At 33.9% G+C, this 16,618-nt stretch overlaps 1 protein-coding gene across 1 annotated transcript in view; it reads right to left on the reverse strand.

The window, feature by feature from the left end:
- LOC141508420 (disks large homolog 2) overlaps positions 1-16,618 on the reverse strand; it is a 2,787,507-nt gene that overhangs the window by 1,735,558 nt on the left and 1,035,331 nt on the right. The window lies entirely within an intron of this gene.

The following is a 16,618-nucleotide window of genomic DNA, read 5'->3' on the forward strand; positions in this document are numbered from 1 at the left end:
TTATAGCAGTGGCTGAACTCAGGTCTTTCTGCCTCCAATTTCGGTATTCTACCCATTATACTATACTGCCTCCCCATTCGTTTTTTGTAGAGATTTTCTGCATGAAGTAAAGAAGCTAGAAGGCTGTTTATTGTAATTATAGCACTTTCTTCCCTATTCAAACATGAATTTTTATACTATGCTCAATCTATAATCACATTGGTTGGTACATAAAGGAACTAGTGACAATCATTTTAAAAAGATAGATATTTGATAAGGATTTGTTCTTAGCTTATCTTTCATCTAGGGGGTATGCACATATCAGCCTGTGAAGTAAAATAAGAAAAAATCCAAATTCTTTCCAGCAAAACCTTCAAAAGACCCTATCTGGAAGATTAAATTGTGATGGGAGAAAAAAATCTATGAATGATTCCATAGCCTATGGGCTGCAATTCTACTAGGTGGAATAACAAAAAAGGTGAGCTTTGGGTAGAGAGACAACCTTATAGTTAAGAAACTCCAAGTAAAACTCTTATCTCTGACAGTAAATGGTTGTGTGACCTAGGGCAAGTCTCTAAACCCCAAGCAGCTCTCTAAGGTTGGAAATTTAAGATTAAATGCATTGGACATTGGGAGTTCCCAATATGGGTGAAGTCATAGATATCGGACCACCCCTTATTGTTTCTTTTAAAAGAAAAGGCAACTTTGTCAGAAGTAAATATGAAAATAATTAGTTTGGGAGGGAGTGGGTTAGCAGCAAGCAAATCTTTTGTCAAATATCTTGTTTTCCTATGTTAAAGATGCTATTTAGCTAAAGTTAACAGAAAGAATTACTTTCCTTAATGAAATAGAAGAACCTCTGAGAGAACACAAAGCATCCTTTCATGCAATAAATGATAATATGGGTGAAGAACAATTTGCAGTGTTTTTTCATTCTTAGAGAAGAAAAATTTACAAGAGCTCTTAAGCTGTAGAAAATAAAAAATAGACAATAAGAGGAAATGGTCTTTTTTTTTTTAATTTTACAATTCTTCCCCTAATCTCGATTCCCTCCCCCCACCCCCCATAGAAGGCAGTCTGATAGTCTTTATATTGTTGAGATGATCTTTTATAAATGTGTTTTTCTTGAACATACAAGATTGAAATAAAGAAAACATCTTAAACCTGTTTCCCAGGTATAAAAACATATATCAGAGCTAAAGCTTTCTCCCTTCTTGTACTAGGAATTTTGCCAAGGGCTCTTATAAGGTAGATTGTCTATGGTTCTGAGTAACTAACATGCTAGACTTCAGGTCAAAAGCAACCCAGAAACCTTTTTCCACTGCATAGCATAGTAGGTTAAAAGATTTTTTAAAATGTATAAAAACAGAAGAGATAGTTCTAAATACAGAATGTCAGAGAGGACACTAGCTTTGAGGCAAGATACAGTTTTGTTATGTGTTGTTTTTCAGCAGACAAGGTGGTTGCTTGGATTTGAAATTCTAGGCTCATATTCTTTATCTGCTACTTAATGCTTCTGTGATAGCCTAAGTTATTTTTAACCACACTTAAAAATTTTTATAGAATTTCTCCTGTAAAATATTAAAATTGTATTTTCTCTTAAGGTACCCGATGGAATGCAAGGTAGTACAGTGGATAGAGTGTCTGACATGGAGTCAGGAAGACCATCTTCCTGAGTTCAGATCTGATCTCTGACACTAGCTATGTGACACTGTACAAGTCACTTAATCCTGTTTTCTCAGTTTTCTCATCAATAAAATGACCTGGACAAGTATGGTAAATGACTCAAGTATCTTTGCCAAGAATATCTTATATGGAGTCATGAAGAATTGGACACAAATGAAATGACTAAACAACAAGAGCAGCCCTAAAGCTTCAAATTGAGAGGAATTTTGCCATAGTAGATAGATTGATAAGTAAGAAAAATTTAAATTCAAATCTTGTCTCTAATATTGATTAGTTATGTGACTATGAGCGAATCATTTAATCTCAATAAATATGAATACTTTCATCTTTTAAAATGGGGAGAATATGGGCACCTACTTTTCAAGGTTGTGGTGAGGTTCAAATGAGATAACATGTAAAGTATTCTACAAATGTTAGCTATTTTGAATATTAATATAAATATTAATATAGTGTGTTTAGTTTTTAATAATGTTCTATAAATATATATATAATAAATGCATATATATATGTAATATATATATTGAGAGGGAGACAGAGATAGACAAAGAAAGAGACAGAGAGAAAGAGGAAAGAGAGAATTTTATTTGACTCTAATTTCTCTGAGAAATAGAACCTGTTTTTGCCCCAGTTTTACAGAGAAGAAAACTGCTTCTTAGGAAAAGTCATTGACTTATCCAAAGTGAATAGAGTAAGATAGTAGTAACAAAGATAGGGTTTGGTTCAAGATCTTTCAGCTCCTAGTTAAATGTTCTTTATACCATACGTACCACACTATTATCCTGCTATGATCAAGGAATTTGCTAGGATACAATCAATCTATTCATACCAGCTAGTGAACTGGATTTGAGTGAGGGAATACTGTGCTAAGTCACCAGTCTCACTTTCTCCTCCACAGTCATCTGAGTTTAGTGGCCAGATATGGATCAGGATGACTGGAGATGGTCTAGATGTGAGGCAATCAAGATTAAATGACTTGCCCAAGTTCACACAACTAATTAAGTATCTAAAACTGGATTTGAACTCCCATTCTCCTGATTTCAAGGCCAGTACTGTATATACTGTGCCACCTAGCTTTGCCTTATTAAGCAGTTACTATATGCAGACACAATGCTATATACTTGGGATACAAAGATAAATGTGGAACAGTCTCCCTGCAAAAAAATTTACATTATATTGGAGAAAATTTTTTTTTTATTATTGATATTGTTACTATAATCATTGTTATTTTGAAGTTAATAAACACCAAATGAAAATTTATTTTTACAAAGAGAAAAAATATTCCTAATTAAATGATGTATAGCTTTCATTTATAATATATATAAAATCAATTTATCATGTAATTTTCTAATATTTTGCTTATCTGTATTACCTTTTGGCCTTCTTCATGTGCTTTCCTGAACATTTTGAGGAAATGCTTCTATGACTACATCCATTCTTTTCTTTCTTTCTTACATTCTGGTTTTTTTGGGCAGCCCTATTCCATGTATACTCCCTCCTATCCCCCCAATTGGAAAAAAGGGACATACCCCCCTTGTAACAAATATGCAGGGTAAAACAGAACGAATTTCCACAGTGACCCTGTTTGAAGATGTATGCTTTATTCTCCATTTTAAGTCTATTACCTTTTAGTCAGGAGGTATCCTGACTTTATCCTTGCTCAGATATTCATGAATATGCATGTATATATGTCCATAAATAGGACTATTCTGTGTATATATATATATATATATATATATATATATGTATGTATGGGTGTGTATATGTACATATATATGCACAAGATTGATATTAAATATATATATATACATATATGATCATTTGCTATAGTGAAATCATTAACAGTTGGGAGAATCAGGAAAGACTTCATGTAAAGGTACATTTTGACCTGAGTCTTGAAGAAAAACAGAGATTTTAAGAGGCAGAGAAAATTCCAGGCATGGGCCACAACCAATACATTAGGCAGGAAGTTGCATTAAGGATGGTCAGAATTAATTTTGGTTGAACTCTGTAATGCAAAGGATTAATGTGGAATAATGCTAGAAAGGTAAGAGAAGTTTTACTAGTTCTCCAAGCAGTCTTTTAACCTTTACTCTCCTTATAATCTTCATCTGTAAAATGGAGATCATAAAAATACCTACCTTACAAGGCTGTTGGGAGTATCAAATAAGTTAACATCTATAAAGGAAAGAGTACTGTGATTGCAAGGTAGGGTTAATTTTAATAAGAAGGTGAACCTTTAAATAGGTTAAAAAAGAGTATAGGAGAATGGGGAGGGCAAAGAGAAGAATTTAATGGCATAAATGTTTCAGTGACATAACTTTAAAATGTTCAATGAATATTGGCTATTATAAGTAGTAAAATTATGAGTTATAATGTCCAAATTAATTTATTGTCCTTTCCCAAAAAACTACCTATCTTGTGGCTTTTCAATTTCTCTTGAGGGTACCATAATTGTTTTAGATTCCCCAGTTCGGAATATCTATATTATTTGCTATTCCTATCTTTCATTCATTCCACCCATTTTCAATCAGTTGTCAAACTTTGCCATTTCTATCTCTCCAATCACTCTCATGCCTGTCCTTTTCTCACAATTCACAGAAACATCACCTTAGCTTAAACTTTCTTGCCCTCTTCCCTGGATTATTGAAGTAGCATCCCAATTGCTCTTCTTGTTGCAAGTCTCTCTCTTTTCCAATCCATTCTCCATACAACTGCCAAAGTGATTTTTCTTAGATGCAAGCTTGCTCAGGTTAATCTCTTTGTCAATAAATGATAATATTTCTCTATTACATCTAGAATAAAAAATAGACTTCTTGCTTGTCATCTAAAATCCTTTGTAACCTGGCTCCTAACCTATCTTTCCAGCTCATTACATGTGATTCTATGTCCTGCATCCTATGACCTTGTCAAATTTTTCTTCTTGTTGTTCCTCACATGCAGTACTCCATCTTCTTTGTCAGTGTCTTTGTATTGAGCAGTCTCCACAACTAAAATATTCTCTTATAGGTACAGATCTCAGGGACAATCTCCTACATGAAGCCTTTCATGATCCCTCCCTTCTAGCTGCAAATACCCTCCTCAAAACTATCTTGATAGATATGTTTGTACACGTGTGTACTCATATAACACAACTTTTAAATAATTAAATGGCAATATATGTGTGTATATATACATATGCCACATACATACACATACACACATACAAGACATCCCTTAAATTTTATAATGCTACATATAATTTAATTATGTGTGTATACAAATTTATGTACAAAAATAGAAATTGCATGATATATGCATTATATACACTATATCTATAATATATACACATACTCATATATATATATATATATATATATATATATATATATATATATATATATATACATGATATGCTCTAGATAAGTTGAATTTTCTATTCATAGTTGCTGCCTATTGCCTTCCAAAAATTGTGATAGCATGAGGAGAAGAATGGTTATGGCAGTTTGGAGGTAGAAAGGCTAATTAAATACAATGGTTATCTGGGACTCAACATTATACCCAGCCTTTACATACTAATTCTTATGGAATTAGAGAATAAAGGGCAGGGCTTACAAGCAAGTCCAGAAGATCAACTATACCTCCAATCTTTAGAGAGATCTCTATTACTGTTATCAACTAAACAGTATCTACCTTATCTCGTGTTTCTTTCAATAAAACATAAGATATATTTATATGCAGTATTACTTAGTAGAGTGTCTATACTTTGAGGTCGGGGACTTCCATTTTTGACTTTGTAACTCCAATGCCTAGATAAAACTTGGTATATGGCAGGTATTTCATAAATACATGTTGATATGAGTAATTCAGAGAATAGTCAGAATAAAATGAGATACCTCTTGTTAAAAAAAACCTTTTAATAAAAATGTACTATATAAATTAAATATTAAGGGTAGTAACATTAATAGTATTGATTCATCTCAGTATTTCCAGTGTCTAGGACAACATCTTGTTATAAGCATATGTTTTAAAGGAAGATGTTGAATGAATGAGAAGATAATTAATGCTATTAGAAAGCCAAATGCTTATGAATCATTATGAAAGAATACAATAGAAATTCAGGGGAAGGGAGGATCACTGGGAAGGCAAGGTGGATTCAATTATGGGAAGAAGGCTGACCTCGAAATAGAGGAAAAGAGAACAGAGTATGCTTAAGTCAGATGAGGAGGACAAAGAAAAGTTAATGTGAAAAGAGAACAGAGTATGCCTAAGTCAGATGAGGAGGACAAAGAAAAGTTAATGTCATAAATTTTTAAACAATAGAATATTCATGGTCATTTATGGGTATGCTACATAAAATATAATCAAGCAATAAACATCTACAACCCAGTTATTGTGCTAAGTGCTGATGACAGATACAAAAAAAAAGAGTCAAAAGATTGTCTTTAGGGGCAGCTAGGTGGCCCAGTGGATAAAGCACCAGCCCTGGAGTCAGAAGGACCTGAGCTCAAATCCAAACTCAGACACTTAATAATTGCCTAGCTGTATGATCCTGGGCAAGTCACTCTTAACCCCATTCCTTAAAAAGAAAAAAAAAAGATTGTCTTTGTTCTCAAGGATCTTTCAGTCTAATAGAAGAAGCAACATGTAGACAAATATACATAAAGAAAGCTATATATAAGATAAATAGGAAAGTAATAGGCAAAGGAAAAGCACTGAATTAAAAAAAAATTGGGGAAGGCTTCCTGTAGAATATGGGATTTTACTATTATTATCTCATTTTATAATCAAATAAACTGAAGCAAGGAGTAACTAGGTGGTACAGAAGATAAAGTGCTGGACCTAGAGTCAGGAAGATCTGAGTTCAACTATGACCTCAAATGCTTACTAGCTGTGTGACACTGTAGAAGTCACTTAACCCCTATTTGCTTTAGTTTCTCATCTGTAAAGTGGGAACATACTTGTGAAAGAAAAGACAAGCCACTCCAGTATCTTTTCTAAGAAAATCTTATAGAGTCCACAGGGACATATAGAGTTGGACATAACTGATCAACTGGACAACAATAAACTGAAGCAGAGAGAAGTCAAATGATTTTCTCAGAGTTAAATAGCTTCCAAGCATTTAATTCAGGATTTGAATTCACATCCTTCCTGATTCCAAACATAATACTCTATTCATAGTACCTCTGATTATTTAGAATATACCTTTTCATGTACACATATTTTATAATATCTTTTATAATATACATAATATTTATATAGATTCATATATAATATCTATATTAAATATGTATTATCTGTTCTTGTAACAGGCATGCTAGGCAAGGCAGATACTGCCCAAAAGCTATAAATGATTCTTTAAGACTATAAATAGGAGTCCATAAGCAGGAAGAGACATTTCTCTAAAGACTAGAACTATAGTAGTACTTTCCTATGGACTTGCTTATAAGCCCTGACCTTTATTTTCAAATTTCACAAGAATTGCTGGATAAAGGTTAGATATAATGTTTTGGGTTTTTTTTTAAGGTTTTTATGCAAGGCAAATGGGGTTAAGTGGCTTGGCCAAGGCCACACAGCTAGGTAATTATTAAGTGTCTGAGACCAGATTTGAACCCAGGTACTCCTGACTCCAAGGCCGGTGCTTCATCCACTATGCCACCTAGCCGACCCCTATAGATATAATGTTGAAGAACAGACAACCATTCTCTCTAATCGACTTTCCAATCTCCAGACTGGCATAACATCCTTACTCCCATGTGATCACAATTATAGGCAGATGAGAGGTAATAACTTTGAATAGAAAATTCAATTTATCAACATATCCTTTAAATACTTATTGTAATTCTGGGAATTTATGCCTTTTACTTGGTCTCTTTGCCTCTCTCTGTCCCATTAGTCATTCCTCTCTATTTTTCACTTAAATATATGACTGTGTCTTTCTGTCTCTATGATTCTCTCTGTAACATATATTTGTTTATACATGGACAAAAAGATCTTCATTATATGTAACCCATCAGTATAATTCATATTTATGAATTCATAACAATTAAAAATTATCCCACTTTCTATCTTTAAGCTGTTTCTGAAACAGATTTTTAAGTTCAGAATGAAAAATAATTCACCAGAAATATTTAAAAAGTGGATTCCAGTCCAAGAACAACAGATGTTTCTTACTGAGTTAATATTCATTATTCAAAGGAAATGCTTAAATAATATAAAATATAATAATATTCCTTTCCTTTTGGCTAGCATTTGGAATCAAGTTATTCCTTAGGTATAGATACATCTCTTCTGGACTTCCAAATGGTTACATTCTTTTTAGCTCACCACTACTGACAAAATGGTGTCACCCATGAAGGGAAAGAGGCATCTGATTCAGGCAGGCAAACAATCTTTCTACCTCAATCCTAGAATAATTGCCACAATACTTAATCTGGAAAAGTAACATGAATAAGTAATAATACATTTTGAAAACAGTGATACTAACTGTCCAGCTCCACTTATGAATCACCAAATATAAACTCTATGGGATTATTTATTTATGTTATTTACAGAATGAGCACAGAAATTGAATGCTCTGCTGATGGAAAACTGCTTAAGCTCACAAGGCCACCAAAGTTCAATGCTTTATGAAGCAATTTTTTCATCCTCTTGGATCCAATCCATGGTATTTAACACAAATAATTAAACTGCTAATAGCAATTTTGCTTAGCAAGTTTTCCTTGATTTTACTGTCTGCAGCCCAAATCCTTATCCTTGCCAAATGCCTATCACCAAAAGATGAAAAATATAGTAAGTAGAAGGCACAGAAGCTGCTTAATTAGAATGCAGGGATCACCATTTTAATGAGTTAAAGCCAAACTACCTTAGATGATGAACTATAAGAGAACTTCACAAATTTATTCTCATTGAAGCTGCACTTTTGCAGATTATAATTAGCACTCCTACTTATTGAGTTTAAGATGAACCAAAAATAAAGATAAAAGAAAAAAATGTTATTGATATCTCATACCCTCCCCCTTCCATCACTGAGTCACAAAGACCTCCTTGCTTTCCCTTTGTTTTTCAAATGCAAATTTATTCAACTAATGAATTTCAACCAGGCAAAGGTAGGTCTCCAGAGCCAAGGATAATAGGGCAATAATTCAATGACAGGATATGATGTCAAGATACCTGGGAATAGAAGAAGAACTTGAGGAAGTTAATTTACCCTTGGAATGTCACACATATTTTCTAATATTACTTTCTAATATTATTTCTAATACTTTTTAATATTATTTCAATGTTTCAATAAATTTGGTGACAATATGGACACTCTCCCAATGGAGATCTAGAGACAAAAGTGATTGTACAATCTATATAGTCCAACCCTCTCATTTTATATAACTGGAGAGATTGAGGCATGGTAAGGTAAATGATTTGTTCATGGTTCCATAGGTAGTTAACACAGAGATGAAATTACAATCTGAAAATCTAGAGTCAGTGCTCTTTCCGCTGAAGGATACTCTACTACCTCATCTTTCAACTTTTTTTCTATCCCCCTAAAAGATCTTCCTCCCCAGGGATGCCCCCAGCACCAAAAAAGGGCAAAGCTCTCTACTGATGGGGGGTCTTTATTTATGTTACATGATATTGTACAGATATTAGAGGAAACCATGGTCTGTCCATTGGTTATACTTTTTCTTACTATAAAAATGTCTGCTTCATTTTCTGCTGCTTCAATTAACTCTGAATTTGTAATGTCTACCACCATTTTATCATGTATTCTATGATTAAATGGTAGGAAATACCTAGATTACCTGAACAGACATACTATCTTTGACAAGTGCTTTAAGGATAGCTTCGACTTTCATATCATAAGATCTAGAATTTATATATCACTTTAAAATTTTCAAAATACCTTACTCATTTGACACTCACTAGAAATGAACTAGAAAAATGAGGGTATTTTTACATATATACATACATATATTACATATATACATATATACATTACATATATATATATATATATATATATATATATATATACTTATATATATGTAGTTTTTGCAAGGCAAATGGGGTTAAGTGGCTTGCCCAAGGCCACACAGCTAGGAAATTATTAAGTGTCTGAGACTGGATTTGAACCCAGGTACTCCTGACTCCAAGGCCGGTGCTTTATCCACTATGCCACCTAGCTGCCCCCTACCCTTATATATTTTTACAGATATCTCATATATGTATATACTATCTCAGGGAATCCTTATGAGAAGGCACTATGGCCACTTATTATGCCAATTTTACAAATGACAAAAGTGAGGCTCAAAGTGACTTGCTCATAGTTCTAAGCAAGTTAGTAACACGAATCTCTTGATTTTGATTTCAAAGATTTCTTTTAAATTAATGTCTTTCTTTTTAAAATATCACAATCATTTCCCACTATAACTTCCCACCCAAATATTTCTTTATAAAGAAAAATACTAAAGCAAATTTAAATGACAAAGCAGTAATATCTGATAACATATAGAATAATCTGTGCCTAGAGTCTAATTACCTTTTCACAAGAGGCGAGATGTGTTCTATTCTGTTTCTGAGACCAAGTCCTGTGATTTCTTCTATACCCTGTTCTGTCTAGAAACTCACAAGATGAAAATAAATGAACTTCCCTCAATGGTAGCATATGAAGGAATCCCTTATGGGATTAAGTAAATTTATTTTAATGGATCTTGATTTATTTCATATAACAATTTTTAACCCAAAAGCATTTGAAAAAGAAATCATGCAGAAACCAAATTCATAAAGAACTAAGATTTTCTCACCATAATTCCTATTCATAATCAGACATTTTAGCCCTATAATTGCCTAAGAATTCACATCAAAGCCCAAAGGAGTCCAAATGAAACTCCTACACAAAAGTCTGACCCAATGAAGGTGCTAAGTGCTTCTTAGCAAAAGATACCCTCAGGCCTACACTGTACAAACTTTGAGTGGTCAGGTAAATCTAAAAGCTAGCTCTGAGTAATTTTTCCTAAGAAAGGGAAAAAAGAAGGGACAGCTGGTTTCAAGACTGTTTACATGGTGGCCAAGCTCAGAGGAGGCTGGACTTGAATGAATCAGAATTAGAGAGATGCCAGGGATCTTCAAAACTATTTAATTCCCTCTTCCTTTTAAGAGAAAACCATAGAGTCCAAACAGCTTACACATGGTAAGATTATGTATGTGGAGTAGGGCCAAGACATGAATGGTGTCCTCTTGGCCCAAGTCTACTATTCTTAGAAAGAGAGGTGACATTATTTGTTTGGTTGATTGGTCATACACAAATCTTCCTGACCCCATTTGGGGTTTTCTTGGTAAAGATAAAGAAGTAGTTTGCCATTTCCTCACCCAGCTCAGTTTTCATATGGGAAAACTGAGGCAAAGAAGGATCAGTGACTTGCCCAGGATCACATAGCTAGGGTGTGTCTAAGACCAGACTCATGAAGATGAGTCTTCCTGACTCCAGACCTGGCTTTCTGCTCTGTACAACCTAGTTGTTGAGGCCTTACAGGACAACACCAAAAGAATTTGGTGGTAAGATATTGGAATTTGAATTCCAATCTGGTATGTGAGTGTTAGCAAGTGGTCTTCTTTTTCTAAAACACAATCTCCTTATTTCTAAAATGGTGAAAATTAACAACTGTACCTAACATAGTTCTTACAGTATGAAAATCAAAAGAGATTTTATAGGTATAGGGATCACTCTGCAAACTCTAAAGTAAAAAATGAATATCATTTCCCTTCTTCAAGTATCTACTTGCTCCAATCTATCACCATTAAGCGGCTAGATTGATGTCCTAAAGAATAGATCTGATCATATCACCCTAACCCCTTCTCAAAAAATTCTAATGGTTCCCTTAGAGCTCTTCACAATCCAAACTCTCCTTTATTTTCTGGACTTCTCCTCTAGACCCCCTCTATGACCTAGCAACATTGGCATACTTGCTTTTCCTCATACACAACACTCAATACCTACATTTTCACTAGCTGTCTCCCATGTCTGGAATGAGGTATCCCCACTTATATTTCTGTTCCATGGATTCCTTCAGGACTCAGCTAAAATTTTATCTTTTTCATGATGCCCATCTGCTCAACACACTACTAGTGATTTCCCTTTTGATATTACTCCCTTTTTACTCTGCAAATAAATTATATGTACATAGTTATTTACATGATGACTCTTCCATTAGAATGTGAGTTCCATTATTTTTCCTTTCTTTGTTTCTCTACTCTTTAGCATGGAATCTGGAATATAGAAAACACTTAATAAATGCTGCTGACTGTCGATTATAAATTGTAATTATAACAATAACTGTATAGCCATATATATTTCCATATAATTCTCAAAAGGAAACACTAAGTCATAGGAAACCAAAAGCTCTATAGGAACATCAATTATTATGTAATAATAACTAATATTCAGGTAGAGATTCACGGTCCTAATGATTTTAAAATTCTACATAGATTCCTTTTTAAATTATATAGGATTTAAATGTTATATTTGGAGCAGCATGGCATATGGCTGTAATCCCAGATTAGGAGATGCTGAGGTTGATTGAACTCAAGTTCAGGAATTTGAAGTTGCAGTGGGCTAATCCAATTGAGTGTCTAATCTGGGTTCAACATAAATATGGTGAACCCCTATCCAGGAAGTGTGGGATGGAGTGGAGAAATCAGATTGTCTAAGGAGAGACAAATAGGGTCAGATCAGAAGTGTAACAGAAGTGTAATCAGAAGTATTATATGCCAATCAAAAAGCAGGATTGGTCAGTAAGTGGTTCTTCTTTTTCTAGGAAGGGTGAGATAGGGTGACAATTTTTAAAAGAAAATGCTATATGAACCAGGAATTATGATGATGCCAATGTTGCTGCTGCTGCTGCTGCTGCTGCTGCTGCTGCTGGTGATGTCATACTGTTCCTAGAGCTGGTAATGAACACCTGAAGGGGACCTTTAATAAGGTCATATTTAAACTTTGGTCATTCTCACTTGTCTCATAAATATTGCGGATTGTGAAGGTGAGTCTCCAAAAAAGCACAGAGGAAAGGGACTCTAGGATTCATCAAATAATGAAATATCTCTTCTCCTAAAATAGCATCAAGAGGGCAATGTGGTCTCATGGCCTGACAGTGACATAGAGTCTCAGGAGTTCTGAGCTCAAAATCCAGTTCTGACTTTGTGCTTCAGTCGTCCACCCTGAGGCAGCTGCTCAGTATCTTGAGTTCCCTTTTCTCATTATCTCAGTAAAATATGGATGGTGGTAGAGTATTTGCTGCACAGAATCACTAATTAATGATGATAAAAGTGTGCATTGTCTGTGTGTGTGTGTGTGTGTGTGTGTGTGTGTGTGTGTGTATGTGTGTGCATGAATAGCTAAGCTACTGTAATGTGAGGAACATTATGGTTGTATTCAGAAGCAGATACCTAAAGTCTAACTCTTTCCCCTACTCAACTTTGTGATTATGAGCATAGCATCTAAATTCTCTCTCTGCATGTATGTAAACTCTCTGACCCTCAGGTAATTCATTTACTTAAAGGGGACAATGACACCTACTGCATAGTGCTGTTTGAGAGAAAAAATTATTTTGTAAAACTTAAAAGATGAAAAGTTAAATTCTTTCCTATTAAAATGATTTTTATCTTTTTTTCCCATGTGGGAAAGAAGAAAAACTTGTTTTTTTCAGTCTTCAGGACCCCATTTAGGTTTTTCTTGGCAAAGATACTGGAGTGCTTTATCATTTCCTTTTCCAGATCATTTTACAGATGAGAAAATTGAGGCAAACAAGATATGGAGATTCACCTAGGATCACACAGCTAATATGTCTGAAATCACATGTGAATTCAGTGTTTTCTGGCTCCAGGCCCAATACTACCCAGTTGTCCAAAAATGAAAATTTATTAAATAAAACCAAAATCTTAAAAGTCTATAGAAATATGAATTGTTACTACTCTCTGGATCCCAGTTTCTCCATCTGTGAAATGAAATGTTTGAATAAAATTAACTTGTAAGTCCCATCCAGTTCTAAATCTATGATCCTATGGTTTTCTTCCTAATACATACCTCAATTTTCAAAAATAGAAAAACCTTTCCTTCCTTGTTATATGGTGCTTTTTATCCTCTCACTGGAGGAAAGGAGAGGCATATAAAGGAAATAGTGAAAAAAAAATTAGATAAAATATGAATGAGTTATTGAAATGTGAGTTGTTACTACACTTTAGAACTGTTCCCCATGTGTATTCTCTCTCTCTCTCTCTCTCTCTCTCTCTCTCTCTCTCTCTCTCTCTCTCAAAATATGTATGAATCTGTTATTCATACTTCATTGTATTATTGTGAGGAAGGCACTTTGTAAAACTTAACATACCATATAAAGTTTGAGTGTATATTAAATGCAGATTTATGTGAAATTAAACTATTTTGTTTTTAAAGAAGTTAAAATGTAATTTTAATACAATTTTAAGCAAATCTTTTATGATTGAAAGACATAGCATTGCATAATATCTAGAGATATGAATTTAGTGTCAAGAAAATGTGACTTTAAATATCTTCTCTGACCCTTAATGCCTGTGAGGTCACAGGGAAGTTTATAGATCTATCTAGATCTTGTCCAGTTCTCTAAGTTGGAATAGAGAAGATAGACAGGTTGGAATTTGCATTAAGGGAACAAGTTACTCTGTGTATTCAAAAAGGAAACTTCAACTATTTGGGGGATATTTACATAATGAATCATTCCATATAATGGTATTTTCTCTGCACTTGAGATTTTATCTGTTCCAAGCACCCAAATATTCTTTACTTTATGTGGGAGAAAAAATTTTCTTATAAGTATTTCATACTTTCTTGCCTTCTTGAGCAAAGTATACTGAGTACAATTTTCCTTTTTTTTGATGACTCTGGGTCAGCCTGATGAATATAAATTATCCCATAGTGAATATGCAGGGATATTCTGAGGCTTTTGGCATATATCACAATTCTTTCTCTTAGATAAAATATTCCCAGTTTGTGATTGAATCCAATTGCATAAATACCTATTAAGAACCTTTTATGTGTTCTATACCATTCTAAGCACCAGCAATAAAAAAAAATAAAAATTAAATACAATCCTTTCCTTGAATATATATATATATATATATATATATATATTACTGAGATATTAGATTAATGAATGAATTCATCCCCCCCCAAACACACACATATTTTAAAAAACTGAGGTGGGACAGGTAAGTAACAAGTGGGGGACAGGGAATTAAATAAGGCTTACTATTGGTAGGTACCAGAAAAGCTGATCCTTGAGGGATTCCAAGAGATGGAGGTGAGGAGGAAGTATATTCAGGCATGGAAGACAGCTTATCAAGTTTGATACTATATAAAGATGTGCTTTAAATGTCAACTGGAGGAGTTTACATTTGATCCTAGCAAGAAAAAAGATACAGTTGGAGTTTACTGAATAGGGATGCAGCAACATGGGCAGACTTGAACTTTATAAAAATCACTTTGGTGACTGAGTGGTAGGTGGATTAGAGTAAGGGTGGGCAGCTATATTGTTCAGGCAGGAGGTGATGAGGACCTGAAATAAGGTGATGGCTTTATGAATAGAGAGAAGGGAAGAGATGAGAAAAATGTTTTGCATGATCAAATAAAAATATTTGGCAACTAATTGGCTATATGGAGTGAATGAGACTTAGGGATCACGGATGGTATCTGAGCCTCTGAAGGTTGGCAGCTAGGAGGATGGCTGTATTCTTGTCAGCCATATAAAAATTCAAAAGGGAAAAAAAGGAAGCAGATCAAGGGAACATTGTACACAACAACAACAAAGGTGCGAGTTGATCAACTATGGTGGATACAGCTCCTCTCAGTAGTTCAGATATCCAGGACAACCCTGGGAGACCCGACATGACCAGGGCATACATACAGGGGGAACAAAAAGAACCACAGCATCTGAATATATACTATATTCACTTTTTTAAAAACTTCTCTTTTGCTTCTCCTTCCTATCCCATTTTTGTCTTTTATCCCTTAGTCTTAATAATTCCTCATAATGAATTTTGTCTTCTATATGTTGACTTTGTTTGACTATGAAAACTCTTATTTGAAGGGTCTAATAGGTAGTTCACAATACAAAATGAGTTCAGGAGAGAAATTGGAATGGATATATAAATCTGGCAGTTATCTACAGAGAGATATTAATTGACTCCATAGAAAATATTTAGTTTTTAAGTTAAAGAATGCAGAGGGAAGAAGTCTCAGGAGAGAGTCTGGCAGTACACCTATTGATAGTGGGCATGATGTGTATAATCAATCAGAAAAGGAGGCTTATTCTGATGAAGTAGAGGTGATCAAGGAGAATCTCTGTCTTGAAACCTTAGAGAAGGTGGAGTCAAAGCTAGTCAATAGTGTTCAAAGCTTCAGGGTTCAAGAGAAAGTTTGAGAAGACAATTAGATTGAACAATTTAGAGAACTGCTATAACTTTGCAGAGGACAATTTTTCATTGAGTGACCTGATTAAAAGTCAGAGTGTAGTAGATTTCTGAGAAAGTCTGGATAGGTAATATGACACTGTGTTTGGTACATTAGAAAAAGCAAAAGATGAGAGGTAAGGAATTCTTAATTTTAATCCTATTTTTTGTTGCTTGGATAAATTTTCATGTCCAGGGCCTTTTTCCTCATTTGAAAAATAAAAGGTTTGGTATTAATACTATATGATTTCATAGTTTCAGTTACTTTTCAAAGTATTTCATATTAATTATTTAACTTAATTAAACATAATTTTATTGAGTGCCTAAAATGAGTAAGGTCCTATACTAGATTTTTAGATTATAAAAAAATACATTTTCAATTGTTAGGTTTAATAGGCAGTCAAGAAACATTTATAGAACTTGGACTATGTACCAGATACTCTGCTAAGCACTGGTTACAGCATGCCTACAAAAAAGAGATTGTTAGGGAAATAGTAGATAAAGT

The sequence above is a fragment of the Macrotis lagotis genome, chromosome 1, assembly GCF_037893015.1.
Source record: "Macrotis lagotis isolate mMagLag1 chromosome 1, bilby.v1.9.chrom.fasta, whole genome shotgun sequence".
Lineage (NCBI taxonomy): Eukaryota > Metazoa > Chordata > Mammalia > Peramelemorphia > Peramelidae > Macrotis > Macrotis lagotis.